Source organism: Centruroides vittatus, unplaced genomic scaffold (genome assembly GCF_030686945.1).
Source record: "Centruroides vittatus isolate TY-2023 unplaced genomic scaffold, ASM3068694v2 contig_628, whole genome shotgun sequence".
Lineage (NCBI taxonomy): Eukaryota > Metazoa > Arthropoda > Arachnida > Scorpiones > Buthidae > Centruroides > Centruroides vittatus.
The window spans coordinates 3,317,054-3,338,353 of NW_027122385.1; the positions used below are offsets into that span (position 1 = coordinate 3,317,054).

At 22.5% G+C, this 21,300-nt stretch overlaps 1 protein-coding gene across 2 annotated transcripts in view; it reads right to left on the bottom strand.

Moving 5' to 3' along the window:
• Nucleotides 1-17,873, bottom strand: part of LOC136979566 (uncharacterized) — a 237,322-nt gene extending 219,449 nt beyond the window's left edge. The window contains exon 1 of one of the 2 annotated variants that reach the window (XM_067275579.1): nucleotides 17,806-17,870. The gene's annotated coding sequence lies outside the window, so the exon portion shown is untranslated. Of the gene's footprint in view, nucleotides 1-17,805 lie in introns of both variants that reach the window. The other variant, XM_067275577.1, reaches the window with a different exon arrangement.
• Nucleotides 17,874-21,300: the final 3,427 nt, after the last annotated feature.

The following is a 21,300-nucleotide window of genomic DNA, read 5'->3' on the forward strand; positions in this document are numbered from 1 at the left end:
TATGCTTTTTCTTTATAAAACTGTGATTGAATATACAATAAGACAAGACATCAATTTAGATTTTTAAAAGAGCCACTACTTTTATATATATGTTCACCAAATAACTTCAATAATTATAATGTTTATATTTAACATTTTATAATATTTTCTGCGAATTGAATAATGTTTTAACAGATTAAGTTATATGCTTAAGCTTATATAATTAACGAGCAATTATTTCATTGTGACATCGTCACAATGCCGGGCTGCAATTTTCAATCATATTTTTAATTTATTTAATTTAAAATATATGCTCTCAACCTTCAGATTGGTAGTGTCTTGGGCTGAATTTCATACTTTTCGTTTAGAAATCGAGTCGTGCCGATCATCTATCTAACTCCTTTCAGGGAAAATTTTTGAATTGAAATAACGTGACTTCCATTTGTACCAGATATTCTATTTGTACCAGTACTTATGTAATTAATCTGGACATATTTCCCCAAAGCTTTCATCTATATAACTGTTTTCGAGTTTAAGGAAGGACAGACAGACGGACGATGGTGGGAATTTATAGAATTTTTTCAAATTGCAGCCCAATAAACTAAAATTCTTAACTTTATATTTTAAGAATAAATATCTTATAAATTAATTTAATTTGTAAAAAATATATCAATTTTTTGTCGTAAATATAACATTTTTTGACAGATTCAAGTTATAAAAAAGTAAATTTGATAAAATAAATGTAAAAGAATAATAAGAAAATTCTTATAGTTCAATTTAAATTTTCAACAATAAATTACTTTTTAAAATAATTTATTGTTATTTTTAAAGATTTATTTTATAGTTGATTGTTTTCATTTATTAAAATTCGATTTTGCAAGTTGAATAAATAAATCTTTAATTTATAATATATATATATATAGAGAGAGAGATTTAGAATTTTTTAAAATAAATATTATAGTTTTATTTGATCTAGTTAATAATAAAAAGTTATTTTGTTTCATCAAAGTGGTTTTTTACAGATGATTTGTACATAGTGAATTATATAATACTGCAATGTTTTTGTTAGAAATTATATAAAAATGACACGATAATACATTCAAATGATTATCAAATTGACTTAATGAATAAAATGACTTGCAGCTATAAGAAAATTAAGATTTCCTGTCTAAAAAAAAGGATTCAAAATAAAAATTTTTACACTAAAAATGACAAGAAAATTGCGTCATTGATAACTTATTCATTAGCCTGTACAAATTAAAAGAATAAAATAAAAAATATTTTTAAATATTTAAAAAATAAAATGTATTTTAAAGTAATAATTATTATAAGTGATGATAACAATTAAATCAATAGAGCAATCCATTTACTTAATTGAAATAATTCGTGACTGTGAAAACACATCTAAATTTTAATGAATTGTTATTAAATTTTATATATATATATATATATATATATATATATAATTATATATATATATATATATATATATATATATATATAATTTAATAACAATTCATTAACATCAAACGTATAAAATAAATTATTAAATGGAACCACGTAAGAAAATTTAGATGTGTATATATATATATATCATCATTTAATTGATAGTTTTCAATTTATTATTAAATGACTTGTGGATTATTATCCATTTTATCTTCACTTTTTAGTTTCTTCCTATTATAAATGTGTTTTTATTTCCTATTTTATGAATTTCATTTTATTTTTTATGTCTTTAATAACTAAAATTAATATGTTGCCTTATATAAAAAGATAAAGATTATATTTATGATTTATTATACAATATATATTGCTTAGATCAGTGTTTCTCAAACTTTTTGGACCGCGACCCCCCTTCTGCACTTAAAAATTTCAAAAGACCCCCGAAGAATAAGTATGTGTCAAAAAACATCCCGGAGGGAGGGGGTTGGGCTCGTATTTAAATATTTATATTATTTTTATTATTTATATGTGCAATTTATTTAAGTAAAAATTATTTTATATATTTTTTATTTCTATTATTTCTAAACATGAATCCATAGTAAATTTATAAAATATTTGAAAAAATTGATCTGGCATCAATTTTTCAGCGACCTCCCAAATATTTTTCACGACCCCCTTGGAGGTCGCGACCCCCACTTTGAGAATCACTGGCTTAGATAATAAATTATTTTGTAAAAGTTTTTGGATAAAACTGAATGTGTTTCTCGAAAAAATTGCTTTAAAATTATAGATTTTTCATATTTAATTTATAAAAATTAATATATTTGCTATAAAAGTTTAACATTTTTTACATATGTTAATACTTTTCAACCGTTTCGCTTAGAGAAGGATCTTTACTATTACATTATCGTTCGTGATCTACCTGTTGGCAAATTAAGGTATATTATATATTTAATTTAATGCTTGATATTAAAAAATCTTAAAAGTTTGCATTCAATTATTAATTAAATTCTAAAAAGTTCTAATATCTAAAAATGTGGTAGAATATTTATCAAATCTTCATTATTTTTTGTTTTCTAGTCATTTAATAATGGAGAAAATAGAAAATAATTTGCATAACGCTGTCATTTAAAAATTTTTTTTTCCTTTCAGTAAATAAACAAAAATATATTAAAGTTAAATATTTAATAAGATTAATTAGATCTTTATAAAACTTGAAATTTATTGATTTATTTATTTAAGATTTTCTAATTTATATCTGCAAAAAATATCAAAATTAGAATTTAAAAAAAATCACAAAAAATTTAATGTGATGAATGAAAATAAAATAATTTTATATAAATTCATTAAAAAATTTTCATTTATTTTATATCTTTTAGTACTTTTAAAATATATTTTACTTAATGTTTATATTTACTTAAATTAAATTTAATTAAATTGTTTTATTTTCTTAATAAATATTACAAGAGTATATATTCATATATAAGGGTCTCAAAAGTTATTCAACCATCTTTTGTTTGTTTCAGGTACACTTTTGAATATAATTGGTAAACTGACATTGTTCAAGCAACGTTTTTCTTTTAAAAATTAGTGAAAACATGATAAAAATGTGATTAAAACAGAATAAGACAGTAATCCTTTACATGGTTGAGTCACTCCGTACTTACAATGATATTTTAAAAATATATTTAAGAATAAAATTGCACAATATGTTATAATTCCTTTAAAAAAATAGAATTTTGAATTTTTATAAATTTTTTATTTAAAAAAATTATTAAAAATACATTTTATTTAAAAAACTGCAAATACTTTTTTAAAAAAGTTATCGATTTTACCAAAAATAAAAGTCGTTTAAAACTTCTAATTATTAATTAGAACGATTAAATTTTGTTTATTTTAAGCTATTATCTATTATCGTTATAAAAGAAATTTTATTTAAAACAACACAAAATTTGATATTCATTAATTTTCCACTCGAATATGATATCCTCTTATTCATTAAAATAAATAAAATATTTTAAAATAATTTATTTTATAGAATTTTCTTAAAATGAAGAAGAAAGATGAGGAGGAAGTTAGGATGGAAGAAAGGAAGGAAAATGATGATGATGATTAAAAAAAAGAGGAAAGGAAAGAGGAGGAGGAAGAGAAGAAAGAAAAAATAAAACAAAAACGAACTGGAAGTGATTATTTTTCTACAATGTATAAAATGAATAAGATAATCAAATAAGATTAATTATGGTAATATAATACATATTTAGAAAATTAAACATGGAAATTCATTTATCGAAAATCTTTACTGTTTTAATTATTAATGCAATTCCACTTATTATTTGCAGAAAGTACGATATTGTTGCTGTTTACTCATTATCACAATGGACATATCTCACTTGCCTTTGTTAAGATCATTGGTGCACAAACAGCTAACATGAATACAACTTATGCGGAAATAATCCGATTGTGTGTAGCACTAATGTGAGGTTGAAATTACCTCACCTTAATTGCTATATTGAGATAGTGTAAGTGTTGTTATCCATGTTGGCAATCACGATTCAACTATGTAATTGCTATGATTTTAGTTGTATACTAGAGATGTCAAAATATTCCAAATACTTGCTTTGAGTGTTCGCTTAATACCCTTAAGGTATAACAATTGCCTTTATAAATTTAATAAATATTATTTCGTTTTATTAATATCAATTCTCGTAAATTTATTGTAATTTTATGTTTATAATCAGTTTAAAATCGCATACTTTAAAGTTTTATACATAAAAGTTATTAATTAATTAATGAAATTATTTAAACGATATCATCAATTCTTTTATTCTTAAAATTTTGTCATTTCTTCGATATTTTTAAAGTTCTTTTCATAATATTCTAAAAGTTACTTCAATAAAAAAATATTAAATAAATAAAATTAAAGATAAATATCGAATTAATAAATTACTTTTTAAATTTTTGATATAAAATTTATTTTAAGAATATTTTTTATGTCGCTAATTATAATGAAAATCTATAGGCAAATTTAGCAACAAATTTATAGTTTATCAAAAAAATAATAATTAAGCCTTTGCTTAATTTTCGAACGAAATTTAAAATTGATCAAAATATTTACTAATTTAAAAAAAATGCAATAGTTTTTGCAGTAAATTTCATAAATTTAATTACTTTTTCATCATACTTTTACTCACCTTCCCATTAAATATTGATCATAAAAAATAATTGTTTACGTTATGTCTCTAAGGTATTTAATCCTGCTTTAAGGCTTCTTTATAGCTTTATTTTTAAATCTTTTTAATTATTTTTGATGCGCAATTTTTCATATATTATTTTTTAACTTATAAATTTTTATTTCCTCTCAATTTAGAATAATTATTATTGTGGATAAGCTTATAAACAGGAAAATTAATTTAAAATGCATTTTAATAATTATAAAGATAATATTTTGAATATTAATTAAGTAAATGAAATAAGAATTTTAAATATAAAACATTATTAAATTATTAAAAAATATATTTTAGAAACAGAAATTTTAACAAAAGAAACAACTTTCATAAGATAGAAATTCGATTGTTTTCTTAAATTTGTATTTGATGAATGCTTCTAAAAATAGATTTATTACACTTTAATATAATTTATTTCAACTCGAAACACGATCTTTTCACATTTTCTTCTTTTAGAAAAATCGAAAATCTTGCACAATTTATTATATAAGAAGACATAAGATGAATTAAAGTTTTTCTTCATTACTAAATAATGCATTATGGAAAATTATATTTTATAAATCTTATAATTAAAATTTACATTTTTCATGACGAAAACTTAAATAATTATAAAAAAATATAATTAATTTTAAGAATTTTTTAAGTCACGTTACTTTATATATATATATATATATATATATATATATATATAGAAGCATTTTCATTATCTTCCTCTTTCTTCTCTTTCCCTTTTGTATCATCATTATTATTATCGAACTGATGACGAGGATGAAGACGAGAAAGAGATTGAGAAAGAGAAGGAAGAGGATGAGGAAGAGAACTTCACTAATAATGATGGGAAATTCCGGAGGGGAGAAAGAGGAGGAGGAGGAGGAAGAGAAGAGTGTTTTAATTAAAAACATTTTTTAAATAAATCAAACATTTATTTATTAAAAATCATTCTTTAATTTATCTATTCATTATAATTACATGCATTAAATGCCTTTCAATCTAGAAGATATATCGTTGCATTTTCAAAAATGAAAATCTATTTTAATGAAAAGCAAAATATTCCATTAACTTACAAAATATCCTAATTTAAGATCTGAAAGATAATATACATGAATAATAGTAGTAAATTTAGATAGTTAATGCAACATTAAACATTAAAATAGCTTATCCTCTTAAGAATATTTATTTTTGAGAAAGAACGAAAATTAACACATCAGAAAGGAGGAGGATCTTAAGTAAAGTTGTACACACCCTCTCTAAAATCGTACAGTAGTAATGTTAACACCTATTTTTTTCATTATACAATTAATTATTCGTAGAATTTTACAGTAAAAACCTTTGCGTGTCATTCAAATTTTCACCGTTACTGCACGCTACTAAACTTAAAGAACGTAACGGATACATAGGATAAAAGACGCTCTATAGCTTCTAAGAGCGACTTATACGTTGCAATGAAGTTCTCAGACGAAATAGCACACGACAAGTGATTTATATAAGGGAATGATTTATTGTTGCTGAGACATGCTGATGTGACGCTTAATGGAGTTTTAGCGTGCAAGATGGGTGGGAGAAGGAACAGGTCTACGGAAGTCGCAGTCAGCACATTTCAACCAACATGTTAATATTTTATTTATGGTTACGAATTAAAATAATCTATAATGAAGAAAAATCATTTAAATATCTTATTGTTAGGAGGAGAATCGAGCAATATCATAAATTTGATAGGAGTAAATGATTACTTCAGCCTTTTGATATATAATATTCAACTGATTTTTTTTAATGTTTGATATTACGTGAATAGCTTCAATTTCCATTATTATATAATCATTATTATGTATTCTACTATTTCGCTTTATATAATTAAGATGAATAGTCTAAAAATGGATAAAATTTTGAGATCAAATTCTTGTTATCTTTGATTATAATTTCATGAGTTACATGTTATATTGATAATTAAACTTTTATTAATGATAATAAAAGATCAGTCACGGCATTAGTTCGTAGAACACAAGTAAATTAAAGTAATTTTAATTACAATTAACGTATTTATAACACGAAAAATCCATTTTTATCACTTTAAAATCATTGATACCCTCAACCGAACTGTGAAATTTTTGAGTAATTTTAATCTACATTTTATTAATATTTAATTATAAAATGCTTTAAAAATAAGGGTTTTTTAGTAAAAACTTTTTAATATATTACATTTCAGTAAGTTTTAAATGTATATAAGAAAATGATACTGTTATATTGCATAAATAAATTAAATCAATAAACGAAGAAATAAAAGTAGAAACACATCCATATTTGTAGGTTCAACTAGTTATTTTTGGAGGTTTCTTGAATAAGATTTTTTGAGAAAAATCCCATATCCGTCTTCACAAAAATTCCTCCAAGGCTTTAGGAAGCAGAACGAACACTTACCACAACAACTGTATGATATAAAATGAATGAAAAATATAAAAGATACACTAGTTTATGATTGCAAAAGCGAATAAGGCCTAGGGGGAAAGAAGGGAGGAAACATTTTTGATCAATAAAAGCAATTTTCCACAAGCAGAAACTAGCTACCTGATGAGGAAGAATCTAGTGATCAATGGAGGCAGAGTAAAGGCTTTCTTTTGCGAATTTAGAATTTATTACATTGGTTATCCACGTTTCTTTCGATTGAAAAACGTTCGTGTAAAGTATCCTCATCAAGTGTTCATCATTTTCCCTAACAAGGTTGAAGATTATTCTGTTATCGATAAGAAATAGTGGACAATATATATATACATACATAACTGATAATAGAATATGGCAAACAAATATTTTAAAAGTAAGATAAACTATAAAGAAATGATATATATTCTATGTATAAAACACTGATCTCTTTTAAAATCGTAAATCATAAGATGTTTATCATAAATTCGAGAAAAAATATATAAAAATTTCAAGCAACTGACACAAAAAATGAATAAGTACATTCATAAAAATAAATTCAATTTAATAAAGATATATATTTTTTGTATCATTAACAAATTATATAATTTTTTATTTGTGTGATAAATGTTACTACTAAAATAAATTTAAAATTTTAGAGAAAAAAAATTAGATTCCTTTTTATAGTTTTTGGATTGTTTTCTCATATAATTCTATATATTTTAAGCTATTAGAAAGTAAAGGAAAAGTATATTGAAAAAATCTTTATTTTATGCTCTTGAACAGCAATAAACTTCATGAAAGAAATATTGCTTATAGTTTTTCTGTTGTTGATACTTCAATATAATGCATGTCTAGTAAATGTAATCATATAATCCTGTTCGTTGATATCAGAAATTTCATATTTTATCCAATATAATGTTTCGTTTTTTGTAACTCCATATATATTTTTCCTTCTTTTAAAATTATATAACAAAGTACTTATCGACTAAAACACAATAATAGTATCAACAGTGCTAAAACATATAATACAATAATTTAATTAAATAAATTTTAACTAATATATTTTATTTTTTGTTTTGATTAAACTGCATACTCGATCACTTCATATTTAAGAATTTTAACTTATTTAATGTTTAGGAATGAATTCTCAATAAATTATACCATAAAATGTTTTAAAGAAATAATTTTAAGTTATTTATTTTTTTTCAAATTATTTTCTACATCATTGTTTAGATTTTATTAATCGTTCTGTATTTTTTTCACATCATCTAAGAGCATTTGTAGATGATTAAAACGCACCGTTCAGACACACTAACATTTGTTTCCTTATATTCTAAATAGATATATTATATTATATTCTTATATTATTTTCTACATTCAAAATACTTTTCTTAAAATTTTTTATAAATTATTTTATATCTTTTCTCTATATTCTCTATTAATTACTTCTATCCTTCTCCATCCTCCAAAACAATTTCTTTATAAATTTCCTATAACAATTTATACATATTTTACTATTTATAAATTAATCCATATTATTTCCTGTATTCGAAACAATTTTAGATTAATCTAAAAGAATATATCAATATCTTAATGAATTAATCTTCTAATAATTACATTTTATCCTTTAAAAATATTTTTTAAATAGAAATATATAATTTATTTTATAAACTTTTAATTAAATATTTCAATAGAAATCAAATAATAAAAGAAAAAATTTTAAATATATTTTTTTCTTTTCTTTATGGTATCATCGACACATTATCAACAGTATCAGTTGTATGATGAACATTCCAAACTGATATCATATATTTGGGTTAATGATTGTAGTACAATAGGAAGATCATCAAGGCAATTATAGTAAGTGTTGAAGTTGAAAGATAACAGTTGAACTATTTCTTGATATTCTATTTTATCAAAATCTATAAATGAAATCATTCTTGAAAATATTTACAAATGCGAAAACTTCACATTCTCATGAAAATAAAAAAACAATAATTGAAGTTCTTCTGAAGAAAACACATATAAATCATTTAAAAATAAATAATATTAATTTAATTTATACAAAATTCAATAAAATCATTTATTTACATCTTTACATTTATTTAAAAAATAATTTATTATATTTTTAAAGCAACGTTATTAAAATATTTATAATGTTTTTTTTATTAATTATTGTTTAATTTAGAAGAAAATTTGAAAAAATTAAATATTTTCATTTATATTATTTTTTAAATTTTAAAAATTTAATTAATTAATTTTTATTTATCATTATTTTTTAAATAAAAGTATTAAATACAGTTTTTAAAATTTATTATTATACATTTTATTATTTTTAAATTTTAATAAATAAAAATAATATTAAAAACGTTTAAAATAAATAAATTATGCAAATATTTTTTCTTGTAATATTTTAAAATTTTATTTTATAAAATTCAATCTTTTTATTACAATAAAGCGTTTTTAATATAAAAATTTTATCTTTTAAAAAAAGCAATAAGTGTGAATTAAAAAACGAATATAAAAATACAAATTCGTAATTTTAAAAATTTATTTTCAATATTATTTTTGTCAAAAATTTAAGATGAAGATGTTAACATCAGAGTCTCCCATATATATATATATAAATATATATCTTCAAGTAAACCTTTTCCACTTGAGAATTATGATTCCCAAGGCAGAAATCTTTTAGTAGCAGAAAAAAGGTAGGAGAAGGAAAAAATTTTGCTTTTCTTTTATGCCAACGGTAAATCACTTAAAGAACGTGAATTCCCTTTGGTTTGATTCTAGATAGTTTTGTCAGCTCACGTATCTTCAATGATTTTTGGATTAAGGAAATTTTACCTTTCGCTGTTCAATATTTCTATTTGTGCCGCTTGTATTATAGTAAATACTAATTTATACTTAATAGAAGATTTATTAAACTTAAAATAAAATAATTTTTTATATACAAGAGTTTTTCTTCAAGATTTCACTTTAAATAACTTCATTTACAATCTCGAAAACAACTTCGATATATTATTTATGTATTACCGCATATAATGCGCTCTTCGGTTACTCTTTATAATTTGTTGCTTTTAATGCTAAAAATTAATTTTATGTAATACATAAATTATTTTAAAGCTTTCGAACTTAGAAATATTTTAAAAAGATATTTACTTTTGTTTTAAGTTGTAAAAGTTTTTATACCTCTTTCTCCAAGCCATGTACGGTATCAGAAATCGATTTGGAGTTTCAAACTTCAACAATTCACTAAAGTCTACTTGCGGAAGAAACAATTTCAAAGCAAACTTAATGGGAATTGGTGACTAGTAAATTTAACTTTGTTTGGAACTCGAATTTAGTACACATTTATTAATTATTGATAGATATAACATAACATAATTTCACATATCAGAATATTTAGTTAGAGAATGTGAATGTCTATCTATAATTTAATATTATATGAGTAATTTATTATTTAATTATTTTGTACTTAAAATTTAGTAAACTTTATTATTTAAAGTCGTTAAACAACCGTTTTTTTCCAAAAGAAATAAAATTGTAACAATTTTATTAGTAGAAGTGATACGTAACTTTCACGATAGACATAAAAGTACCTTGTAAGATAAAGTTTTCTACTAAACTTTTCACTTTCAACAAAATATAACTCTTCTAAAAACAGTAATCTTACATAAAAATATCAAATAATTTTTATATTTTCTTAACCAACAAATTAAGTAAAAGCAGAATTCAGAATAATATTCTTAACCACAAATCTAAGATGCTGTAAAAAATAAACGAATGTCGACGTTGATTTGTGCATTAGAAACGTTCAAAATATTTGAGATTTTTCTTCGTTATTTTATCAGTTTAATTTTACAGAAACATGAAACGTGTCAAAAATGAATTTCGTGAATAAATTATTTTCGTTTAGCATTTCAACCGTTATGCAATTTCTAATGACGTTTCACGCTTCAACTATTTGGAAATCTGACTCCGTTTGTTCCTCCAGATTTATGACTCATAACACCGAAAAAAGGATGCGAATAATATAATTGGATATCTATTTTATTTAGTTAGTTACTTGATTAAATGACACATATAATTGTTTCCACATGTCTTCACATAAATAGCCTATCAATGTATTTTATATAAGTGTCGGTTACTTATTACTATTTTTATAGAGTTTGCTTTCTGGAATGATCTCGGATCTAAAACCGTTGTACTGATTAAAGCAAAAAACCTATCTGGGAATAAAAACTAAAATAATTATCAAATTTTCTCAATTATTATTACATAAATTGTATTTAAGATGCTAAATATCTTTGTTATTGCTTTGAATTATCTCTTAGATCAACAAAATCCATTTCATCAACTAGAAAATTTCGTTACACTTGATAAAATTCATTTTAACAGGTAAACAAATCAAACTGAAGGTAGATAAACAATATTTTCTGTACAAGTTTGGCGGAAAACATTTATAATTCATTTTCATATATGTATACATGTATATGTCTGTTTGTATTGAAGAGCCTAATTAGATAACAATTGAAAATTTAAACAAAAAACAAAGTTTATGTACACTTTAAATGTATTTTATACATTCATATAATTAAAATTTCGAGTAATTTTAATTAAATAGTGATTAAAATTTTAATTATTTTATTCTTTCTTCTTTATTCAATTCAACGCCTAGGTAAACAGATATGTTTTTAATTAACTAAAGAATATACTGAAAATTACTAAAAAATATATTTAATAAATATAGGCCTATATATTTTAATATATTTACAGTAAAATTAATGGTTTTATTTATTTTAATTTTGTTCTAAATATCAAACTCGTACTTACTCATTTATTATAAAACATATGGGATCTATGCAATTATTGTGACAGATTAATGAAGAGATTCCAATTTCCTGAAGAGAACGACATTTACATATTACAGTTAATTGCTAATCGTTCACAAAATTTCCATAAATTTCAACAAAAGTTAATATTCTAATTCGTTGCTATACAATAAAATATTACTCTAGAGAATACAAAATTTAATGAATTTCTGATAAATTTTCATAAATAGAAAATATATTTATATATATAATTTTTCATTATTTACACTATTTTGAAATTAATTTTACAGCATCCTTTTGATGAAAGTTACTTTTAAAAATTTATAATTTTTTTTTATTTGGTAATTCATTTTCTTAAGAAATTTATCAGGAAAAGTACAGAGCTTTAAAGTAAATCGCAATTATCTATACAGTATCTGTCTACAAGACGATCGTAATTAAAGAGTAGTTGTTGAGAGCTCTCTGTAGAAAGAACTATTGAGCAAATTCAACCAAACTTGGTATGTACAATACACTGTCCTGAATTTGCGATTTTGATTTGTGGGACAAAATTTTATTAAAAAATTCAGCCGATAAGGAGAAATTTGGCACTCTGTCTTCTTAAGGTGTATATTACGTACATTTCGTAATGAATTTCGGGACAAGAAAGAAAACGCAATAATTTTATCTCAATTACAGGTGTGAAATGTGGAATTGATTAACGAACGATCAGGCAAAGTGAGTGCCAAGAGTGTTCACCTGTAGAAAAATTGTGAAGAATGTTTTGAGACTCGTTTTATATTCGAAAATGTACGTAATATGCATGTTTAAGGAGACATCAGTGCCAAATTTCGCCCTTGAGGCTAAATTTTGAAGGAAAAATATTTTTCTGAAAATGGAAACAGTATACTTAGGACAATATGTATTCCAATTTTGGTTGAGATTTAGCCAATAGTTTTTCTAGTGAGTTCGGAACATCTATCCTTTAATTATAATCATTTTTATATCGATTTATTTTACTTTTATTTTATTTACTTTTACTTGTTTTAGGCTCCAAATTGGGCCATTGGTTAACTGTACTAACGAGAAGGAAATGTACAAGATGTTTGATAGTGCTAATACTAACACGATTTATATGTTATATAACTACGTTAAACAATTTACTAAATGATAATTGTGACAAAATATTAATGAAATTCTATAGACCAGTAAATAGAAAATATCAATGTTGTTGAGATGTTATTATATGAGTACGAATATGCGTTTAAATAAAACGCCCTTGTAACAGGCGAAAGCCTTTTACGTCAAATAAAGATTATTATTATTATTATACTTGTTTTAGAGAAAAATTTATTTATTATTTTAATTATTCAATTTATAAGTTGATAATTCATTTTATCAAGAAATTTATCAGATACAACCTACACAAAATATCAGTAGTTATGTACTGTGACTTTTAATAAATTGTATCTATAAAGATACAATTGCTTGAAAGCTACGGCGGTATGCAATATACATCATATAATCTGTACGATATTTCTGTAAATCTTATTTTTTCATTTGTTTTATACTAAAATTAATTTGCAAATATTGCAGTGTGTGCATAGTCTCACACTACATATTTGGAATATGTTTCTTATTTTATCAGTATACAGTATACTCATTACTTGATTAGTATAGAATCTAGATCTAGTATGTATTATAATATACTGTATACGTCATTATCAGAATGACTTTAGAGAAGGAACATAAAAAGAAAAATTTTGCATCGAAAAGTGTTTGTAAAGTATTTAAAATTATAAAATTTTTATTTAATTTTTTAATAAAATTTAATCATTATGTAGAAATCTTTAAGATAAATATAAACATTCTATAGCATAATTATCATTAAAACTAAAATTTGATTAAAGTTTTCTTTAACAATTTCTATTTGATTTTATATTCTTATAATTAAATTATTATATTTACATTTTAGAAAATAGCGATTTTCTCTTGTTAATATTTTTCTTAAATATTAGTATAGAGTTTATTAGAATTTTCTCTATCTCTCTTCTAATTAAACAAAACTAATATATTTATAAACAGCTTTTCGAGATAAGCGTATTAAAGTTTACAAAGTTTTAATTGAGATTTTTTTTAACTTTTATTTTTATTTATAAATGAAAATATATAGTATTTAAAATGAATTTCATGTATCATTATCCCTTAAATTAGTCTACTTAAAATATATAAAATTTAATAAAATATATAAAATTAAATCGTTTTAAAAAATAATTGAAATTAAAATTTTAAAGATAAAATTTCTTTAAAATTTTAATATAAAAATATAATTTTAATATAAAATTTTAAAATAATTTTAAATAAAACAAAATTATTTTTAAAAAATATTAAAATTATATTTTTTTAAAATAATTTTATTTTTTATTAAAGAAAAAAATTCTTTTGTTTATTTAATATATAATTAAATAAATGAGATTAAAAATTATATAAAAATAATTTATTGTTATTATTTTATTTATCTGTTTGTCACTAAGTTATTTATTTTTTAAAAAAATAATAAAAATGTATTTACATTTTTTATAAATTAAAATGTAAATAAAAGATTTATTATTTTTAAATATTAAAAAAGAAAATATTTTTAGTGTTTGTACACAGTATTTTAAGAAAAATAAGCAAAATTGATGTAATATTTTAAATGACATAAGTGACTTTAAGTTATAAATAAAAAAGTTATAAAGTTATAAATAGGTAAATTATAAAATAATTTATAACTCAAAATTTATATTATATATAAAACAACGGTGAATATATAGAACGATTTCAAAATGAATATATAGATATAAAAGAGATATTCGAAGAATTTATTAATCAAGATTATATTTAATCAAGATAAGAGTATATATCAATTACAGATAAAAGTCAAAAATAGTAAAGTATATGAGAATATTTTGTCAGCAGATTCTTTATTCTTCTACGTTGGGCATTATCCCAAGTATGATATGTACCCTGTTGTGTTGTAATTACTGTTTGCCAGGTGATTACAACGCCTGGTGACCATTATCTTCCGTTCTGTGGAAGCTTCAATGATGATTAATTACAGTAGTGCAAAGAGCCAACGGAATTCATTCATCGTTCACATGCAATGAATACATAATTGATCTGTGTAGATTTTTTAAAATATTTTTTTTTTTATAAAATACCTTATATTTTCAATATGTAATTTCTTTTTTTATGTTTTATAGAGTATTTATTGACTTTAAAAAATATATTTTCTTTGATTATTATGACGAGTAAATATTAGATCATGTAATTGTATTTTCTCTAAGAAATAAAATTAATTTTATAAAATATTATTGAGTTTATAACTTTATGTATTAATATAGTTTAGTATTAATATAAAAATGTTCATGTATTAATATAGAATTGTTTTTAATTTAATATGGTCTTATGGCAAAAAATTGTTAATTTAAAATATATAAATTCCTTTTTAAAGAAAGAAGATAGATAATATTTTCTGCATAAGCAAAGATTGTGCAATTATTGTCACTAATTCCCGAATTCTTATCATTTGTACTAGATTATCAAGGAATTGAAAAATTATTATTTAACACAGATAAATGCATTAAAATTTCAAGAATATTTTATTATTTTTAAAATTAAAATAATATTTTAAATAATTTTTAATGCTTTTTAACGATTACTAACACTTCTCAATGTTTTTCTGTAATTGTAATTTATGCTCTTCTCACTTCTCTTTCTCACATTATCAATTAATGTTTGTACTGTACTGTATCTCATAATGCAGACCTATCAAAGGGAGTTTTTGAGATCGTTTGGTTGAGCCTCACGTTAGGAGACTTCAAAGCGAATTCATTCTATTATATTTCTTGTGTATGAAGAAAACATCTTTATTTTTGTCAAATTTTATTACATAAAAACAATAAAGCAATTTTTTAAACGTTATTTAGTTTTTTGAATGCCCTTTATAAACATTTTAGTCTTTCAATATATTGAAAAAATTAATTCATTAATTAATTGAGGACCTTAAAAACATTAATAGCGCGGACTTCTTTCTACTTTCGAAAGATCCTTCACAAACTTGTAGAAGAAAAGAATTTAAAATATTTTAATAAGTAATTAACTAATTTTCACATCAAAAGTAAATACTTTTATCTCAAAAAGCATGATTTTTATATTAATTTCGTGCTTCTTAACTGAAGCTTTTATAACAAAATACCTAATATAGTACCTTTTTATATAATATATAATCAAAAATTATACTTAAGAAAGTTTCGGAAACAAAGTGCGATTAGTTTCTAAACATTTGCGATTCTGTACATAACAACTATATAATAAATGTTTATAAAGGGTATCCATCAATCATATACTGATTCAGCTATTAGTTCTATGACAGATATAGCTACAGCTTTGTCTCAGCTGTGCGCATAAACCATGTATTAAGTTTAATGATATTTATTATTATAGAAAAAGATATAAATAAAGCTTTTTTTAAAAAAAAGTGTGTGCATATAGCTACATTCAACAGAGAAATAATTGATTTTCCGTGTGTAGAACCTATTAATCATGATTTAAACCCTCAATGATTTTTGTACGTAAAGTACTGATTTTCTTTATAATTAAATTAAATTTTTGTAAAATTTGTGTAAATTACAGTATAATTTAATTTAAATTTTATGAATTTTTATGATAATTATGAAAAGAGTGCAGAGGAGGATGCGGATTTTTGGTTTTTCTCATCAAGAAAAATGTCTTTCCTAATTATAAAAGTCAAAAAATATCATCATCTTAGTTGATTTTTATGCAAATTTTTAAATATTTTTTACAATAAAATTATATTAATTTGAAATTAGTTATATTAAAGTATCAGCAATCTGTCTAGAAAAAGAATAAAATAAAATCAAAGTGATCCTCATGACACTTCTAAAATATTTGATTGATTAGGATTGATGACACGCATAATAGACCTCATCATCAAACTTGCCAAACATTATATGAACCGTGCACATTATAGGATATTTTTTTAACACGAAGATTTATGGATAATAGATGTGTTCTGATTAAAATATTTTAATTAATTGCACTATTAATTAAACGGGAAAGTATATAAATTATCATGAAATAAAACACATATTTTAATAAAAAAAATTACATGTATTAATAATCAATTTTATTTTATAAGCATGAATAATCTAGAAAATTTTATTTTTTTCATTAGCATCAATCAGTATCATTTACTAATGATGCTGATTGATCCTTTTTATACAGATTGTATCTATAATTTTTAGGCATAAAGTTCTTTAGTTTATATTTTATAAAATTATATTCAAATTGAAAAATATAATAATAAATTGATAGAATTTTTTCTTTATTAAAATATATTTAATCAATTGTACAAAGAAAAGTTTAGAGAAATATCATACAATAAACCATATCATCTGTAATTCTAAAGTTGTACGTTGTTTCGTGTACATTCTTTCTTTTATCATGTACTTGGTTAATTTTCTTATTTCAAAAATAAATTAATTTTTACTCGAAAGAATAAATTAAGTTTTCTTCTCTTTCTCTTTAAATTTAATCTTTTACTTTTAGGAACTTCTTATAATCCTGTCTCTTTTAATAACTTGTTTCATCTCTTTTCACTTTAGAAAAATCTTCAAATATATTTTTAATAATATAGATATTATTAAAGAATATAGATTGTTTTCTGTTAAGCTAGATTAATATATTTTAGTGTTTATTTAAAATTATTGATGATCGAATGCCAGCTAAGTGAGTTAATTTGTATAGGAAAAAAAACCATTAAAAATTATTATACTTTGTTATGAGTGAAGTAGTTTTAACGGGTGGATAACCACAAGAATAAAGGTGTATTGGTGACACAAAGGAAATTGAAACCATTTTTAAAAACTCACCCTTATTTCCGCTAACCAATACTAGGAAGTTCACCGTATAAGGGCGTAGTCCTGTAATATAGAATACACAATACTTCAAAATCCACTATTATATTACGATCTGTATAAAAAACACTTCAATAGCTTTCACGAAAATAAAAATATAAATTATAATTAAAATTTTAAGATGTTTTAATATATTTTTAAAATAAATTATCACGGGTTGCTTTATGGTACAAAATGACTGACAACCTATTACGTTGTACTTTGATCGGAAAGTTTTAAATTACTTCAATAGGTGATTCAGTTATAGAGGTAGCCAACGGGGTGGAGAAAGCACTTCAACTAATTAATTTCCGACCAACAGCTAGTCATACCTGTTAGGGAAGATACGAGAGAAACAGAAAATAGCATATCATCCACCTGGCAGATTCGCACGAGATGTAGTACTCTCAGGTGTATTTAATCACAAGAGACATTTGTTTATATATTTATTTATATATATATATATATATATATGATATTAATAATATACATGTTTATTTTAAACAAACACTTACAAACTTTAGTTTTAAGCTGTTTTATTAACTAATTTTTACGTACTATAATGTTTATCTGAAGTTTTAAGAATTGTACTTTGAAGGAATTTGTTGTAATTTTGCGAGAATTTAATAAATTTTCGTATAAAATAGATATAAGTATTGTATATAACAAGAAAATTTTTGGCCAGAAAGCAGTGAGTGTAACAGATGAGCTGTCGTTACTCCTTCTCTTAACAGGCTTAATTATTGTTTGGATGAAAATAGCTATGTGTATAGAGATAGGAACGATCAATACTCTAGCAGGAAAAATTAAAAGAATCAAAAGTTAACCTTGTAAAAAAATTATATGAAAGTCAACTTTCATTCATATTCAACATTTTTTGAATAAATTTGAGATAGGTGCGTAAAGACAAATTATTAAATATAATCGAAATTCAGAAATGTAATTAGCAAGAGAAATAAAAAAAACACTTTTTTAAAGAATAAAATACCAATTTGTTAACGCTTTTCTATAAACGCAGCTATATATTTATGTAATTTTAATTTATAGGTTTTTTTATTTAAGTGTTATTTCATGTACCTTTATACAGTATAATATCGATATCTAACCTTGCAGAACGCGTGCTTCTAGTTCTTAGAAGTTGCTGCATATAGAAAAACACACCCATTACTCCAACGTCTTCGATCCATCGCACCTAACCTCGGGATTCCATCCACATACAGCAGTCACTCCATCTTTTTTGCGCTCTGTACAATCAAGCATGGCTGAGGGTGTGATGGATGGTCGAAGGTTTTGGTTGCTCGATCGTCCGCACTATAGGATAGGAAAAAACGACCGCTAACGACCCCTCTGATTACTGTCAAGTTGAAAGTTTGCTAAACGTTGTCGATCGGAGCAAGTTCAGTCAGAAAACTAAATGATTAGTCGAAAAATAATTTGTTAAGTTCAACAAATATCTTTATAACAACCAACTATTATTTCTCTACTGTTATCAACATTCCTCTTCTAGAGTTACATAGAACAGTTGCTTTTTCTTCCTTGTTAAAATATTTAAACCTATCTGCACGTAACCAATTTAGTGATTTAATCGATCACTCGCATAAGTTTTAATAGCTAAAGAAATGCTAAAATTACAATTGAAAGTGGTGAAAAAATATGAAAGTTTACAAAATTTACAGAAAAATCTTTGTTTTCTAATTCTTTGTTTTCTTTGTAATGTAGTATCTTATTCTATTTATTTATTTTGTGTAAATAGTTTTTGTTTTTATTACAAGATTTCTTGTTTCCTGATATAAAAAGAAACTTCCTTTTTTATCATCCTTGTATTCTTGTAAGTACTTTTCGATAATTCTTAACAAAATAATTCGTTTCCTTAGAAAAGGAAACAAGGAATTACAAAGACTAAAGTAACAAAATCTCTACAAGAAAAGAAAAAGTTATCGTTCCTTGTCTTCTAGTAATGTAGTTCTTGTTTCATAACAAAATAATTCCTTGTTTCCTTTTCCTTGTTTTTCTTTCTTACGTTTTTAAGATACTTCTTTCTTTACTAATTTATAAATAATTTATATAACATTACCATACTAACCATTAACAACTATTACTACAACAATTTAATTATTATTATAAAACTTTAAAATTAATTTTTTAAATGATACAGTTCATAAAATATTATATAATAAATTATAATTTTGTTAGATTCTGAAAGGAAAATTACGTGCTTTCCACACATAAGCAAATTCAGTATCGTCTCCTCTCTTTCTCACAACAGAGTCAAGAGTTGTAATCGTCAGCAGAAAGTCAAATTGGTCTTTAGAAAGGAAATATCATATTTTCAGTCACGGTGCAACTTGTCTTCATTTCCTGTATATTGATGACTTAAAATTTCACTGATTTATTGTATTTCTGTTCTTAGACGAAAGAAAAATGATCACCGTAATCATTCTTGCAACCTTTTTTTTTTCTTTTCTCACTATTCAAACGTTCTTTATGATTTTCTTAGTAATAAATTTATATATTTAAACACGTCATTAAATGAATAAAAAAGAAAATTGTATATAAAACTATTTTTTATCTATATTTGTGAATATTTTGAAATTTTTATGTCTTATTATTTTATTTTTTATGATAAAATAATTATATAAGTTGTTTTTTAATATATGAAAACTCTATATTTTTCTACATAACTTTTTAAAAATAAAATTTTAATAACATTTCTTATTTAATTTGTATAATTAATTTTCAGAAAAATATTCTATAGAATTTATATAATAAAGCAGATTATAAAAATATTAATTTAATTAATTTTGTTAAGTCGTATAAGAAAATTCCATTAACATTTTATAAAGTTTTGCATTTAAAAATATAAACCTTATTATAATTAATATTAATTAAGTAGAAAATTAATTAATTATTATAATAAACTTTAAAAATATGTAAATTGTATATTATAAAGCAAGTTATTCTGAAAACATTAATTAGTTAATTTAATTTTTATAGAAATTATGTAAAAAAACATATATCTAATTAATTAATACATAAATTAGAAGTAAAAATATATTAAATTCCAAAATCGTTTCTAGAAATTAATAAAAATTTTAATGATTAAAATAATTATTGTGATTAATATAATCATATAATAATGAATATAAAAATAATTTAATATATTGATTTATACAATTTAATAAATTCAATAAAAATAACTTTAATGTATACAAAATAAAAAAATGAATTTTTTTATTATTATTCAAATGCATACATTTTTAATGTTAAATTTTTTCCCCTAAGAAATCAATTCTATAGCGTGTTGTATGGCATATTATAACATAGAAATTCGTTCATTCGTGCAATAACGGAATTAAATATACGGCAATTCTTTGAAGTCGTTGACATGAGAATACAGAATCCCGATGGATGAGTTAAAAATTTGATTTTTTTTCAATATAAATGTTAGAAATATGTTTAAAAATTCCATAA